Consider the following 16,714-nt stretch of genomic DNA (forward strand, 5'->3'; position numbering starts at 1 on the left):
GCTAAACTGAGCTCCAAGTCACTCCCGACAGCTCCAAAATTTCATCAATGGTCCGTCGTCGATCTTCCTTGATGATTTCACGAATTTTTTCAACATTTTCATGTGTTCGGGTCATTCCAAAAACGACGATGACACAAAACAGCTGTCACTATAAACTCTGCCGAAACTAGTCCTTACCTTCTGAAGCAACGGTAGTCAGCTTATCGACTCAGGGATGTTAGCTCTATGCGCTCATAGCGGCAAAACGCGGTACTACAAAAGCTCTGCACACAAAAAAAATAGTTCGGTTTCTTTTGGGTACCCCATCGTACATGTAAATGTACAAACTTTGCTTAGAATGACCGATATAATGGCCTTCCAGAATATTGATATTTCCTCCTGGGACACTCTTTTGACGTGCGTCGTACCTTGAGGAGGCAACCTTAACTAAATACCTTTAAAGTCACCAAGCTCTTCTTGAGAAGCTACCAGTCGCTCAGCTACTCAACAATTTCCTTACATTTTATAGAACTCGAAGGTTCATTACCGTGTTCACAAGAGCCATCCACTGATCCTTATCCCTTTTTATATTACTAGTGGGGTGGGATTAAGTCCCTTGTACTGCGGCCACTTCTGACCTATTGTACCAGCCCAAGATGGTAGACGAGGGTGATTGTGGAGCAATTGGTGGAATGGAGATTGGCAGGGGAAACCGAAGTACTCGGAGAAAACCTGCCCCAGCGCCACTTTGTCCACCACAAATCCCACTTGACAAGACCCGGGATCGAACCCGAGTCGCCGAGGTGGGAAGATGCCTATCCTAGGCCAGATAAATCAAGTCCTCACCACCCCATCCCATTTCTCAAAGACCCATCTTAATATCCTCGCATATACATCTAGGTTTTCTTAGCGGTCCCTTTCTTTCTGGCTTTCCCACCGAAATCCTATATCCGTTCCTCCTCACCCACATGCGTGCTGAATAGGCGGCCATATTGAAATAAAATTCCTGTGTGTTCAGCGAAGTCACGGGTATGGAAAATTTGGTTCCCACTGTAAACTGAAAATAGAATCTGGAGACATCCTAACAACAGAGTAATAATCTACTTCACAATCGGATTATAACGATACCTCAAACAAGCACTCGACGTACTACAGCAGCTCAGTGTATCCAGTGTATGTTCTGTGGCAGACGGTGATGATGACAGTTTAAACATACTGCGAATCAATCACGTTACATATTCACTGACTGCGAGAAATGCCACGTAACGACAATGACTAGGAAATGCACAAATTCTACATTTGGTACTACTGAAGTGTAATCAGCAACATACAGTAAGATTTTAGGTTCTCACCGCGGTCGTTAAGTAGTTTTCTTTTCTGGGATATAAGGCTGTTTAGAAAAGGACTCCGTGGCCTGTAGTCCGCAAGCGAACTATACCGACCGAGTGACCGCCGCTTGTCGGCGAAGTTAGTTCCAACTTTAGCGGATAGAGGGTGTCGCGTGGTCAGCGAAACGGATCCATACGGCCGTTAATCTTGGTTTTCTACACCGGAGCCGCTATTTCCCTGAAATAATTCCTGAATTATCCTCACGAGGCTGAGTGGACACCGTTCCAGACCCACTACTTTTCAGAAAGTCTGGTAGTGCCGGGAATCGAACCCGGGACCTCAGGATCTGTAGCCAGGAACCAGTAGACCACAGAGGCGGTCGCTGATTAGCCCGTTCATCTTCAGATTCGAAGAATACGCCAAGCAAGAAACCAGAGTTAAGCAGGCAGCAACCTGCGACATGTTCCTCCGAAACGTCTATTGATTTTTAACGGACTACACTGCGTTATATCCCGAAATACAGTACTCTTCAACATTATAACGTTGTCTAGATTTTTCTTGGCTAAATTCGTGTTTACTGAGGGGTAAAATTGGCTCTTATTTTTAAATTAATTAAGCTTCACGCCAGGAATGATGTATAGGGGAGTGGAGACATAGTTGTTTCCTTACTCTTACAGTCCTCTATGAAATTTGATCTGATTTACGACAGATGTCCATTCTTTTGTATTATTTGCCTTCTGCTCCCATACAGTTGTTTAGAACTCATAAATCATTCTCTACATCTACCACCCAGCTCATTTTTCCCTTTCCCACTGTACATCCAAAATCTTCCACAGATACCTTTCTGTTGTAACCACATATCCCGATCACTCCACTTTTTCGAGATACGAAATTTTGTGACGCTAGTGCTGCTCCCACCCCAAAAGTTCGCGCCTCCGTCAAGGTGATATTATTGATGACAGGAAAAATGACATTAAAACGGAATTTGATGGCACGACATTCATAACAAGTTTGTGAAAATCGGTCAACTGGCCCAGATTGCGAAAAGAGGGGGGGGCATACACAATGATTCAGGGACACACAGACACCATTTTTAAGCCATAAGCCTTCCTTCTATCTTCAGGAAAGAAGAGAATACCATTGTTGCAAGAGATCAGATAGATATGACGGGCAGCACTGAGAGCCGCTCTTCAGAAAATACGTTTCAGAGCTAGCCGCTCCACATACAACCCAAATTGAAAAAATACGAGATATATATTCCAATAACTTCTATATAAATATTTTTCAATATAATTATGATAGTTGACAACAGAGAGAGTATTGCTGGCAGACCCACCTACAGTAAGGATTAGTACTAGTAGTAGCCAGCATGTGGTGCGCTCTGTTAATGGAGCGCATTATCACAAAAACATTCAGCATCAAAACGATTGTATTTTATACGAACTACATGGTGCAACATCCCAGAGGAGCTTACTCTGCATAGTTAGCGTCTCCAAGAGATTAGTTACTTCTGTATATAAATTTTTAGCCTACTTTCCTTATTTCTTAAAAACGTGAAAGTAGGCTTAGCCGATATCCATGCAGTCTGTGTGTCCATGCGTCGCTTCCATCAACTTCTGAATCGCTTAACCAATCTTTATTAAACTTGGTATGCATTTCATGGAAACCTGAGCCCATCTCAAAGGCGTACTTCATAAATACCTCCCTTCAGTGTGTCTATAACTGTATCCATTCTTCGTTGCCAGGCAACGGCTCGGTAAAAATTCCCCTATCGTTTCTAGGCAACGGCTCAGTAAAAACGTTAGCGCGGTAACGAATACCCATGCAACAATAGAAAAATTGTTGAATGCGTCATTTCATATGCGGTCCGTCTCGTATCAAAAAAGTATATGATTAGTTCTTCCCAGAACTTCTTGTAATTCTTTTCATCTGTTAATGACGTTAGGAATCAGTGATTTAAACGTAGCTGTTTCCACAGTCAAAAGGCAAATAAAGGTTCGCGCAAAGGTGTACCACAAACGCCCGTGGAAACGGGTCCGAGGCGTGACTATATTCTACCTTGGGACCGTGAATTCGAATCTCACTTAGGGCATAAATATATTTCGTTTGTCGTGATTATGTTGTCCTGTGTAGGTAGAGGCCTAGCGAAGGGCTGGCCGGGGGCTTATGAATTATCTATACCCAACATCCAGGGACCCGGAAAACTGGGTCCCTTACACCGTTACAAGGAGACAGAGGCTGCCGATGTGAAGTCAACACGCCATCAGGGGCCTGTGTTGCAGTCTCCAGGATAAGTTAGTAGAGAATCTGTCCGGTAGAGACGCCATCTGCAACGCAGAATCCCAGGTTCCGTTTCAGACACATGGACCAAGTCTGCCATCTATGAGTCAGGCGAGGTTATACAACTTGAGAGCTCACTCGGTTTAGCGACGAGCTGCAAAGTCGGGGTTCGGTTCCCGTTAGGAAAAAAAAATCCTCTTCTCCAAAGCGTCGAGACCAACTTTAGGGCCCATCCAGCCTCCTATTCAATGGATACCATGACCTCTTTCCCCTGAGGCAAAGGAGTGGGCACGTGAAATTGAAAACTCACCTCTATCTAATGTCGAAGTAAGGAATTATGGGGCTATACCTCCACTCCCCCATACGTCTTCATGACGTGTACAACTTTTAGTTAGTTACAGAAGAATGTATATAACAGTTACTAAATTATGCATAATCTGAAAAAACACAAATGGAATTTTAATCCGAAAATTCGATTGGAAAAAGACTATTCGCAAGACGAAGATATAGACAGAAGGCTAACAATAAAATATACCGTATTTACGCATGTATAGGCCGCACATTTTTTGCCAAAAATTCAAGAGGAAAACTGGGGTGCGGCTTGTATTCGAAATATTCGAAATCACACTTCCTTTAAAAAACGTTAAACGTTGCCAAATTTCGGAATAATTTCTACTCCTGAAATAATATTCCAAGAAAATTATTTTTTCTATAATTTCTGTCTGAAAATTGTGCTGCGGCCTATACACGCACGCGGCCTATACATGCGTAAATACGGTAACTTAAAACGCTGTAATATGGAAGTGTGCACTATGTATGCGTAGTTTAGGGGCTGTTGCGATTATGACAATGCACTAAACATAATACATTATATTCCAGTCTTTATCCGTCAGCCACAACAAATGCCCCTAATAAACAGCAACCCACCTACACCAGGGACATATGTACGACGGAGCCCACTATTTTCACCAATTTCCAGATGATAAAAATAACTATCAACTTTAATTTTTAATTTCCCAATTCTCACGTTCAAGCTTTAGCCTTCAATCCTTATTTTGGAAAAAAAATAAAGGAAGCTCATGTGATCTCCATACTGTCAGTGTGTCTGTGAATTTCCTCCATTAACTTTTTAATTCCTACACCAGTCTTCATGAAATTCGGTACGTATTTCATGGCACTTGAGCCCATCTAAGCGGCGTACTTCACAAATCCCTCCCATTGGCTTGTGTGTCTGTAAATGTATTCCTCCTACTGTTGCTAGGCAACGGCTCGGTAACACATTCTAGAGACGAATGAGGGTTCTCCCTGTGCGTACTTAATTAAGATGCCATGAAGATGTATGGGTGAATGGATGTATGGATCCAATATACACGTATTTAAAATAAAAGAAGTTCCTCTCAATCACCCTTACTGGTTTTCTCAAACCATGTTCTTATTTATAATATATATCTAAGTTTTCTAAGGTAAGGTACGGGCCGCGCCATAGCTCAAGCGATTAGTCGCTGGCTTCCCACCGCGGCGGCCCGAGTTCGATCCCGGGTCCGGAAAGTGGGATTTGTGGTGGACAAAGTGGCGCTGGGGCAGGTTTTCTCCGAGTATTTCGGTTTCCCCTGCCAATCTTCATTCCACCAATTACTCCACAATCACCCTCACCTATCATTTGGGGCTGGTACAATAGGCCAGAAGTGGCCGCAGTACAAGGGACTTAGTCCCACCCCACTAGCAATAAAAAAAGGTACGATACAAAGAGTAATTTGATACACGAGACACCTAATTGGTTGAGGCACTATGCTACAAGACGGAAGGTGGAGGGTTCGATTCCCGATGGGGTCTTCGGACATTTCATTTAACCTAATCCTTCCAGTAGCTAACGGAAATGAGTACAAGGAAACTTTCTGGGGTTAAAGGATGGCCGGCGCCCAAGGCTGACAACCTCACCGTCATCTGTGAGTCGAGTGTCTAGAAAATGTGGGAGCATCGACATCTCACAAGTTTATGGGCCTCCACGGCCTGTTATACGGATATGATTATTGTTGTTGTTGCAGCAAAGGTGTTGAACTGAAGTTTATGCAGAAACGCCTCTTAAGACAGATGTACACAGTGACATAAGCAAACAGTGGCAAGTTAGCCCCGTAGGAGAATGCAATGAGCTGGCAACAAATGCATGTCAACATTGCACCAGATGTGCAGTACATCGCTTTCAATTGATTCGTATGCCAATGACCTTCGTTCTCCGCAGTGTAGAACCAGACGTGTGGGTACTGCAGCCGGTTCGCGTCGGTCCAACCCAAATTGTTTCCAAAAAGCACACCGACTAAACATCCCAACCAGAGCGAAAAATCATCAAAAGAAACCCTGCAAGTACTTTCCTATATACCACTGACCTTAAGAACGTCACTTTGTGAACGACATTTAATTTTGCACGGTAGACCAGTGCTGGTTCCAGAATGCCGAACAAAAATGAAATCAGTCACACGGGTAAAGCCGATTTCGGGAAAACTGACTTCTAAAGTTTGGGCCCAATAACATTATTTTTCTAAAGATATTATATATGCAGTTTTATTTGGAGGTAGTCTCTTCATAAATTATTGAAATTTAATTAAAAGTTCTTAAAGAGCAGTTTTAGAGAAAATGGCCATTTTCTGTTTTGGGGCCCATCTGAACGGCTCGTGTATTTTTGAGAACAAATGTTCTGATTTACCGGATACTGACCAAGGATGTTTAAGCTCCTGCATATCGTTCTCATTTCCATCTGTGATAGAATACAAACCGTCCAAAGCCACTGTTTTATTTCAAAATGTCATTAAAATCACATGTAAATGCAAATTGTTTCGGCCTTACAAGGCCATCTTCAGGCAAATGTTGACTAATTAATACTGGCGCAGTACGGTAGTTTCAATTGGTAAACAACTGCCTGAAGACGGTCTTGTTAAGGCCGAAACATGTTGCAATTGTATGTGATTTTAATTACATTTTAAAATAAAGCAGTGATTGTGAACGGTGTGTGTTCCATTAGAGACGGAAAAGGGTGAACGAGTGATACATCAATGCAACAATATGCTGAAATATAACATCCTGAACATCGTACACAAAGAGAATCCGTCTATCAGATCAGGCACTACCGAGGTGTAAATCCATATACATTAATACGAGGCGTATCCACAAAATAAGTTCCGTTTGCAAATATTTCCGCTGCAGCGCTGCGGTCACTACGATGCGCATGCGTGCAGAGTTGTTTTGTCCTTTTGGAAGACACGGACGCCATTTGCAGACAGTCGAACCGCGTTTACACATCGTCCCGTGTGTTTATAACGTTCATGAAAATGAAGAAGCCCGCCGCATGTACATACGGTCATTTTATAGGCAATTTTTTTCTAGATTTTCGGTCATTTTTAAAATATTTTAGGTCATCAAAATCCGGGCCCTGGCAATAACTATCAGTATGGAACATATTGCTCTTACCACTCGAACTGCAAACACACACATTAAACAACTTAATGTTATTAATTTTTTAGCCTACTTTCAAAAAGTAAGACACGCCGATCCATTCTGAACGCACCACGGTACATAAACAACCATAAAATCCATGATGATCTACATTTGAACATAGCGTTCGGTGAAATAAAGTAAGTTAAATACCAAATACTTACGAAAATTAGAAAAACCACACTAATGCACTAGCAGTGAACCTACTAGACAACATCGAAACTACACATAGACTAAAAAGATACACCGTCAGAACTCTGCCAGACCTGACCTGACAACAATACAAGAATAAAAATGATACCTAAGTGAGCAGAAAAAAAGAGTACATGATTTATGTCATTGGGCATAACTTATTCACGAGCCAGTACTTATTGAACATATTGTATATTTATTGCAGATTATATATAATAAATATGTGGAAAAAAAAAACTTTCATAAAGTAGGTTTATGCGATATCCATGCTGTTGTGTATCTGTCAATCCCACCACCATTAACTTTTGAATGCCTGAACCAAACTTTATGGAACTTGGTATGTATATATCATGCTGCCTTAGCCTATCTCAAAGGAGTACTTCATAAATCCCTCCCATCAGTCTGTCTGTACATGTATTCCTACTATCGTTGCTAGGAAAAAGTTCAATAAAGTGTATCCTCCCTCACGTTGCTAGGCAACGGCTCAGTAAAAAAGGTTACAGCATCAATAAATACACAACCAACAATAGAATAATTGCTAAACGCGTCGTTTTCAATACAGTCCTCGTCAAATCAAAGGAACGTATGCTATAAGTTGTGTCCAGAATTTGTTTTTCTATTTCATCATCTTGCATAGGAAAGTTATCAAGACATTTTGTAAAAATAAACCCATTTGACTTTGCAATTCTGTGATATGTATTTTAATTATTTATTTATTTACACATGATGATGGTCCATGGACCGAAACACGTAGTAGTAACAAGACAAAATAGAATTCATATATCGTATGTATTTTAATCCATTTTATTAAAATTATAACCACTCTAATTCTTTGCTCTGTCAACAGCGCTAATACCAACGGCCTACCAGACTATATGGCGTCAAGTCCCAGAAGATGTGGACATTTATACACAAACCTTGCGAATAAATTATACCAGGATTCGAACATACAATATGACGGACTATGGCCTGTTATTTTTTCCATCGACCTTAAATTTCTCTTAATTGTGGAAAGTAATTTAGCCAAGGGCATGTACTGTCTTCGTTCGCTCGGAAGCCGGGATCGTGGGTTCGAATCCCACTCAGGGCATGGATGTTTGTGTGCGTTTTTCTGTGTTAGTGTACAGGCAGAGGCCTTGCGACGGGCTGATGACCCGCCCAAGGAGTCCTACCGAATGTGTAAGATCTAGAAAATCCGAAGTGAACGGAGAAGTTTATGGAGGTAGGCCTAGGCCCACTGGGGCTGTAGTGCCAAGGGGAAAAAGAATGTAACCAAGATGAAGATCATAACATCAATAATTTTCATGGTTATACGCGTGTATCAAGATATTCGTGAATTTCACTTAAGAAATAAAAATTATCTAAAACACTGAACATTTTCCACGTAACATATGAATTATGACAATAACTATTTTGTCCTTGGAATGCTTCAGCAGCATGATGGATAGTATCAGGCGGTATCAGAAGTTCATAAATTAAACATGCAGTGCTGATACTTCTAAATTTAATGAACGATATTAAAACTGACTGTACCACATCCTACCAGTAAATAAGAAATATGGAAACGTGTAAATAGGCATATTCTTACTGTCATCTGGAGAACAAATGGTATATGCAGTTAAACACTGTCTTTGTGTTTGTTACTAAGAAACCTACAGATGGTTCCAGTGGCGTGTTCCTGCCAACACGCTAATATAGGTGTATATAAGATTTTATAATTCTTTCGTCAGTGATTATGAAAAGTACTATCCTCAGGGATATGATGCCATTTAGTCGGACATTTATCGACGTTTTGGATCAATATATTGCCTCCTTCTTCAGGTTCAAAGACTAACATTACTTTACTTGACGCCTACTTGGTAGATGGTTGAGGCACTATGCTACAAGCCGGAAGGTATTGGGTACAATTAGAGTTGATGCACAGACAGAAAGCAAGGCGCTCTCATACACAGACGGACAGACAGATACAAAGGTGATGTCATAAGCCTCTTTTTTTATTTTTCAAAACAGGAAAATTAGGCCAAAAAGGGATTAAAGTAATAGTTTTGTAACTACACCCGTTTCGCTTCAAACCTTAGTTCTCGTCTGAATATGAAACACTTTGAAGAAGGCCGATGCTTACAAAATCAATCAATCAATCTATCTATCTGTCTGTCTATCTATCTACCTACCTATCTATCTATTCCTGTGGCTCCCACTTGGAGCATAGGGCATCCGTGAAACGCTTCGTTTCACTTCAGTTTCTTAATCTTACACAGTCGATAGGACCCCTTGGACGGGGGATCAGACCGACGCAAGGCTTTTACCTACACAGGATAACACAAACACAGAATAAATGCAAACATATATGCATTGATTACGATTCGAACCCATGGTCCCAGCGTTCGAAGACATATCATGACTTAGACCGTGCGGCCACTGTGAACAGCATAACATCCATGACAAACGTGTCCCCACAAACCCAGCAGTCTGCTCGTCTGTGACGTCACATATTGAGGTCACTATCATGAGCGCGCCACAAAAAGTCGCAGGTGACTTCCAGACGGGTCGGGCAGACCTTTACGCTACACTCTATCCTGAAAACATTGGTTCAAATATCTGTATTACAGGGGGGACGAAATCAGATATAAATACTGCGAACTGCTAATACACGCTTCCTTTGTGCCGACATCGCCCACAACTTAACAAACAGAGTACTAGTAAAAATAACTCACTAGTTATATACGCAAACACACAAAACATGGGTGACGTAAGGTGGAACTGTTAGTAGCAGCACCCGGCGCGTGCGCACAGGCAATCTCCAGTCCCGCCCACATACACCTTCGCCCTAACTCCTGACGCGTCCGTAATAAGCAGATAAATGTTAGCCAGATAACTCAGTCTGTGCAGTAACTAGGTCACGGGCGGAACGAGCGGGGTTCAATTCCTGACAGAGGAAAATAACTTTAATATTTTCCATAGCATCAAGACCGGCTGTGGTACCCACCCAGCCTCCTCTCCAATGGATACCGAGGGTTCTTTGCCCGGGGGTAAGCGGCCGGGACATGAAGCTCCATCTCGTGCCTACGTCAAGAATATTGGAGCTACGCCGTCACTCCCACATACGCCTCCATGGCATAACGCCGGGGTACCAGCTATCATGACTGAAGTTTATCGCTATTTTCGTCAGTTCCTTCAGGAAAATTCAGGAGTAGGAACTCAATTAGGCTTCGAATACTTCCTTTCAAATCTTTCCCATGTCAACATCCATCTACTATCCCACCATTCGTTGCTATATGAAGGTTAGAGCCCCATATGACAATTTTCAGAAGCCCGTGATTAACAACCAGACGTCGATACAATAGCTCCCGTGACTAGAAACTGGCTCTTCGCGCTAGAGATTTTCTGCATTCAACTCGTTTGTAAAAAGGGAGATTAATTACTTTTTTGCGACCCGCAATATAAACGGCCACATGCTGCTCACGACCCACAGTGTGCACATTTCCTAGATACAACATATATCGATATAATATTCGCAGAACAACTATACATCACTGATGATGAAACACGTGGAACTTATAGACTACAGGGAAAAAAAGGACAGTTTGAAAACCATGTGGAAAAGGTTTAATGAATTGTGAAGGACCTCCAACAGTTTCTTCTCAACTTCGTAAGACTGAGGACGGCGAGTAGGGAAGAGATCGACACAAATCACTCGTGGTGTATTCTGAAACACTGACAGACAAATCTGTCTGGCGTAATGGAGGAAAACACTCATTGCGTGTACACATTTTATGCATGCAACTGTGGGAACTGCCCACATTCAAGCAAGTGTGACCACGCAAGCGTCATTGCTTAGCAACAACGAGTAAACAACGGTTGCTAGGCAAAAGCGAGTAAACAGCGGTTGCTAGGGAACTTGTAAACACGGTATCTGGCAACAGCAGTACATATTACGTAACCGTTTTCTATATGTCCGACTCCAGGCTACATAAGAAGATACACTGAGTTACAGTTACAGTTCTACCGTTCTACAATACCAGTTCAGTGTTCAAGCAGTTCACTATTGTTGTTATCCGTCTGTGTATACTGTGCAGCTGCAATAAATCCTATAGGACAGTTCAACTAGTGGTTGTCTCTTCATTCATACGACATCCCACACGCCTTTTCCACTTTGTCGACTGAGTAAATTATACTAGTCATAATGTTTTGAAAAAAAAGATGTAGAAGGAAGCGGTCGTGGCCTATTTTAGGTACTATCAAAACATGTTAATGGGGGGATAATTAAAAACACAAAACAGTCAAGACATTCTATGTCCATGAAATGAACTGAAGTGAGGACCTCCAAAATACGCAGAGTGTCAGGACTTCAACGAACAATGATTACTATACATATATACCATATATTTCAATATTGACGATCTCCACGTTTTGTGTGAGCGCTTCGACCGCCTCTGTGGTCTAGTGGTCAGATTTCCTGGCTACAGATCCTCACGCCCGAGATCGATTCCCGGCACTACCAGATTTTCTGAGAAGTAATGGGTCTGGAACCGGGTCCACTCAGCATCGTGAGGATAACTGAGGAGCTATTCCAAGGAAATAGCGGCTCCGGTCTAGAAAACCTGGACTAACAATCGTGGGGATTCGTTGCGCTGACCACGCGACACCCCTCTATCAGGTAAAGTTGGCACTAACTTCGCCGACAAGTGGCAGTCGCTCGGTCGGTATAGTTCGCTTGCGGACTAAAACCACGGAATTCTTTGTGTGTGCGCGCGCTTCTTAAGACTGTCACAATAAACAGCGACTGGGTATTTCCCTGCACAGCATTAACTAGCCAGTATTTGTAATGGAGATACAATGTATTATTCATGAAGTTCATTTCATTCATCAATGGCCCTTTGTTGAGCCCTGGCCTCTTCTTCAGTTCTGTAATCTTTTTACACAGACGGTAGGACTCCTTGGGCGTGGGATCAGCCCGTCGCAAGACCTCTAAACACAGGATAACATTCATTCAAATTATTTTAGGTTTCCTTCCAGACTCCATACTGCGCGGTTTAGTTGCCAGGTATCAGCCATCCACTACCTTCTACTCTGAACAAGAAAGCATCAGGTTCCTTCAAAATGCTGCTGTCTGTCTATATTCTAAGAGACTTGATTATCACGGCCGTGAAAACCTCAAATTTCGCATAAAATTACTACATGCTTCATTCATTCATTGTTGGAAGAGGTTGTTTCCCCATGCACTTAGACCAGTTATTGGTCCATTGTGCGTCCCCCTTTAATTTATACTGTCTCCATATCCTACCGGTACTGGTGCCCGCTATCAGCCCCTTTCTGCCAGCGAGGTCGGCCCTCTACAGGCAGTGGTATCTGATAATAAGTCCCTTTCTGTCAGCGAGGTTTCGGTCCTCATCTGGCAGTGGTACCTAACACTTTCCCCATCTACCGGAGGCATTGGAAACTACTTGGGCGGTAAAATTTGCCTAATTTAGCTCAGAGGTCTCCTAGAGACATGAGGTTCTTTTACGTGCCGTAAATCTACGACACGGGACCCACGGCTTAAAGTCTCTCCCGGAGGTCTTGTTCCCTGGAATTAAAAATTCCACGACCTCCGCCAGGTTTGAATCCGCGTACCTTGAGTCATGAGGCCGCTTACTACATGCTTTGACGAGGCCTACTGTAATTACGTCAGTTACGCAGAGAAGCGTCGATCTCAATGGCCGCGCGGTCCGAGGCATGAAATGTCTTGGCCCACCCACACACTGAGATCTTGGGTTCTAATCCCAATCGAGGCATGGATGTCTGTACGCGTTTCTTCCGCGTTTGCGCTGTCCTGTGGAGGTAACGGCCTTGCGACAAGGCTGATCCCCCGTCCAGGGATTCCTACCAACTGTCTATAAGATTTCTAGCTCCAGATTAATTGTAACGGGAAAGAGACCAGAGAAGGAATACGAATATAAACCTATTTGAGCCTATCACAGTGGCCGCGCCGTCTAAGGCATGAGATGTCTTCGCCGCCTCGAACGCTGGAATCGTGGGTTCGAATCCCGCTCAAGGCATGGATGTTTGTCTGCGTTTATTCTATATTTGTGTCAGCTAGAGGCCTTGTAACAGGCTGATCCCCCTGCCAAGGAGTCCTACCGACTGTCTAAGATTAAGAAATTGAAGTGAAACAAAGCGTTTCATGGATGCCCTATGTTCCAAGTGGGGCAACAGGAATAGATGGACGGACGGACAGACAGACAGACAGATAGATATATAGATAGAGAGCCCTATGAACTGTGTATCATGAAGTACAAGCGAACAAAATTTTGGTTAGGAATAATCGTGGGAAGTGACCATTTCGAAAGCCAGGATAAAAATAAAATGGGGAGGTTTTGGTAATGACAACTGTACTGGGGTAGATTCAATTGTGGTTTAAACGATAATGCGCTTTCTGAGCCTGTTAAGGCAACTGAATATGTTCATTCATTCATTAAAATTCACCTCGACAGTTTTCAGTGACGACCTAATTTAAGTTCACGAATATGAAACACATGCATCAGCAATTAATTACCTATCAGTGTTGTCTTATCGGGGTAATTTATACGTGTAACTGTTTGTACAACTTGTCCATCTGTTTCACTGACATCCGTGTGGAACGAAATTTACGTCAATTTCAATATGTGCCCTTTACGAATGCGGCCTCCCAAAGAATGGAACACGACATGTACTTTTAACTTCCATATCCACGTCAGAGACGTCAGAACTCTCAAGGAAACGTGTTACATCTACGAGAAGGAAGAATTGTAGTCGTGTATTAGCAAAAATACTGCAAGCTCCCTTACGGTTACTCATGAAGCCGATAAAGGAAACATCAGGTTTCAGCTTACTTCAATCATTCACTCACGGAACTGAGCCCTTCTTGAGGAGCCGCCAATTATGCAGCTATTCAAGAACTTTCCAGCATTTTATGGAACCTGAAGGTTCATTACAGTGTTCACAAGAGCCCTCCACTGGTCCCTATCACGAGCCAGATCAATCAAATCAATACCATCCCATTCTATCCCTCTAAGACCCATTTTAATATTGTCCATCCACCTACGCTTTGGTCTTCCGAGTGGTGTGTTTCCTTCTGCATTTCCCACCAATATCCTATATGAGTTCCCCATTCATGCTATATGTCCTGTATACCTCATCCTCCATGACTTAATCATTCTAATTATACTTGGAGAAGAGTACAGCTTATGAAACTTCAGTCTTCAGCTTTTATGCAGAAGCGTGGGCCTGTAGTGGACCCCCCCTCCCCCTGTCTAACCGCGCGTTTGTCATTTCATTTTATAACATTAAATCAATTATCACATTTTCAAAACAACTTAATGGACATATTTCTTCGTGGCGTTTATGAAAACGAAAACAATGACACATTTAGATTATGAGCTTCATAAATGAGTTGAAGGTTGCGTTCTCATTGCGTTTATGTACTCCGGGTTTTCCTTACGTGCCCTGATAAAGCGATAAACTGCAAGTGGTAAGGGTATAACAATACAGCCCGAGTTCTCGCCAGTTTGTGGAGTGACTAGCCGCAATAAGCACTAGAAGTTCGTGGATAACTGGTAAGCAGTATTCGTAATTGTACAGTGAATCGACGTTACGAAGAAGCAATCACAAAATACTGTGATGCTTCTTTGTTTCCTAGTACAAATGAGCTATTGAAACAGTGTGGTACGGCTACATTATAAAACGCCCTGTATCCAATATGGAGCTTTTATTATTGTTATTATTATTGGGATTGTTGGTAGCTATCGGCAAGAAACGTCGATCACAGTGGCCGCGCGGTCTGGGGCATGAACTGTGGTCGCTCACTCGAACGCTGGGATCGTGGGTTCGAATCTCACAAGGCATAAAGTCGGTGTATGCGTTTATTTTGTTTGTGTTGTCATGTGTGCAGGTAGGGGCCTTGCGACGGGCTGATCCCCCGTCCAAGGAGTCCTACCGTGTGTAAAAAAATTACGAAACTGAAGAAGAGGCCAGGGCCTAGCAAAGGGCTGTAGTGTAATTGTTGAACGAATGAATGAATGAATAAATGAATGAATGAATGAATGGGCAAGAAACAAGAAACACACTGCCACGTAGTATACAGTGACAATAGACGAGGATTTGGATTGCAAATTGGATGCATCGACCACTTAACAGGTCGCAACTATAAATAACTGTAACCCTATCGCTATTTACAAAGTAGATAACTTTCAGTCCAGTGTGACATACAGGTTTACAACACTTCAGTCTTTATTCACCTTACATGTTTCGATTCGAAAGAATCATCTTCAGAGGCGCACCACTACGAGCAGGAAACACTGTCACATAAGATGTTTTAACATTATGCACTTAGGTTATGAATAGTGCTCACTACATCACAGTTTGCCCTATGCAGCCATGTTGACGTGTAGATTTACGTATGGTGTCTCTTTTAAGCGTATTTGCTGGGTGTTCGATTGGGGTTTCCACTGCACGCAATGTGATGTTCACTTTTCCATAAAATAGCTTCCCTATGTATTTAAAATTGTATTAAAACTCTTTTGCATGTAAAAAATTAGTTATTTTGTTAAAAATCGTGAACCAGCATTGGGTCATGTTGTTTTTTCCTCAGGATGGTAGAAGATGTCGATTATTTATCTTGGTTGTATGTACATACGACACAGCACGCACGTAAACTACACAACTAACAATAAGAACATACAACCAAGAGAAATAACCGACATCTTCTACCATCCGGAAGGAAAAACAACATGACCCAATGCTGGCTCACGAGTTTTAACATAATAACTAATTTTTTACATACAAAAGATTTTTAATACAATTTTAAATACCTAGGGAAGCTATTTTATGGAAAAGTGAACATCACATTGCGTGCAGTGGGAAACCCCAATCGAATACCCAGCAAATACGCTTAAAAGAGACATCATATGTAAATCTACACGTCAACGTGGCTGCACAGGGCAAACTGTGATATAGTGAGCACTATTCATAACCTAAGAGCATAATGTTAAAACAACTTATGTGACAGTGTTTCCTGCTCGTAGTGGTGCGCCTCTGAAGATGATTCTTTTGAATCGAAACATGTAAGGTGAATAAAGACTGAAGTGTTGTAAACCTGTATATCATTCTGGACTGAAAGTTATCTACTTTGTAAATAGTAGTGTGACGGACCAGAATGAGACAAATCAAATTACTATCGCTATTTCCACAATTTACAAACTGACGCTGTTTTCCAGCATACGTTGTCTTCACTAGTAGTTGCCTGGTAACGTCTTCTAACAATGACTAGTCTTCTGCTTCCAGGCTCAAGTAATCTTTCTGGACGGAGGTTCCCTTCAAACTGCCTCTTTTCTTCACAGATTCTCGTACAGAACTGACTTGATTGCCCAATTTGTTTTCCTTATAAACCCTCGGCATGGACCACCAGAGAAAACCCATTGTTGCACGCGTA

General features: G+C 42.2%; 1 protein-coding gene across 1 annotated transcript in view; it reads left to right on the forward strand.

The window, feature by feature from the left end:
* Window positions 1-14,767: 14,767 nt before the first annotated feature.
* The window catches only part of LOC111864333 (multidrug resistance-associated protein 4), a gene marked incomplete in the record, with an annotated part of 69,332 nt that continues 67,385 nt past the window's right edge, over window positions 14,768-16,714 (forward strand). Inside the window, 1 exon segment of the mRNA XM_033751468.1 lies at window positions 14,768-14,840.

Source organism: Cryptotermes secundus, unplaced genomic scaffold, assembly GCF_002891405.2.
Source record: "Cryptotermes secundus unplaced genomic scaffold, Csec_1.0 scaffold83, whole genome shotgun sequence".
Taxonomy (NCBI): Eukaryota; Metazoa; Arthropoda; class Insecta; order Blattodea; family Kalotermitidae; genus Cryptotermes; species Cryptotermes secundus.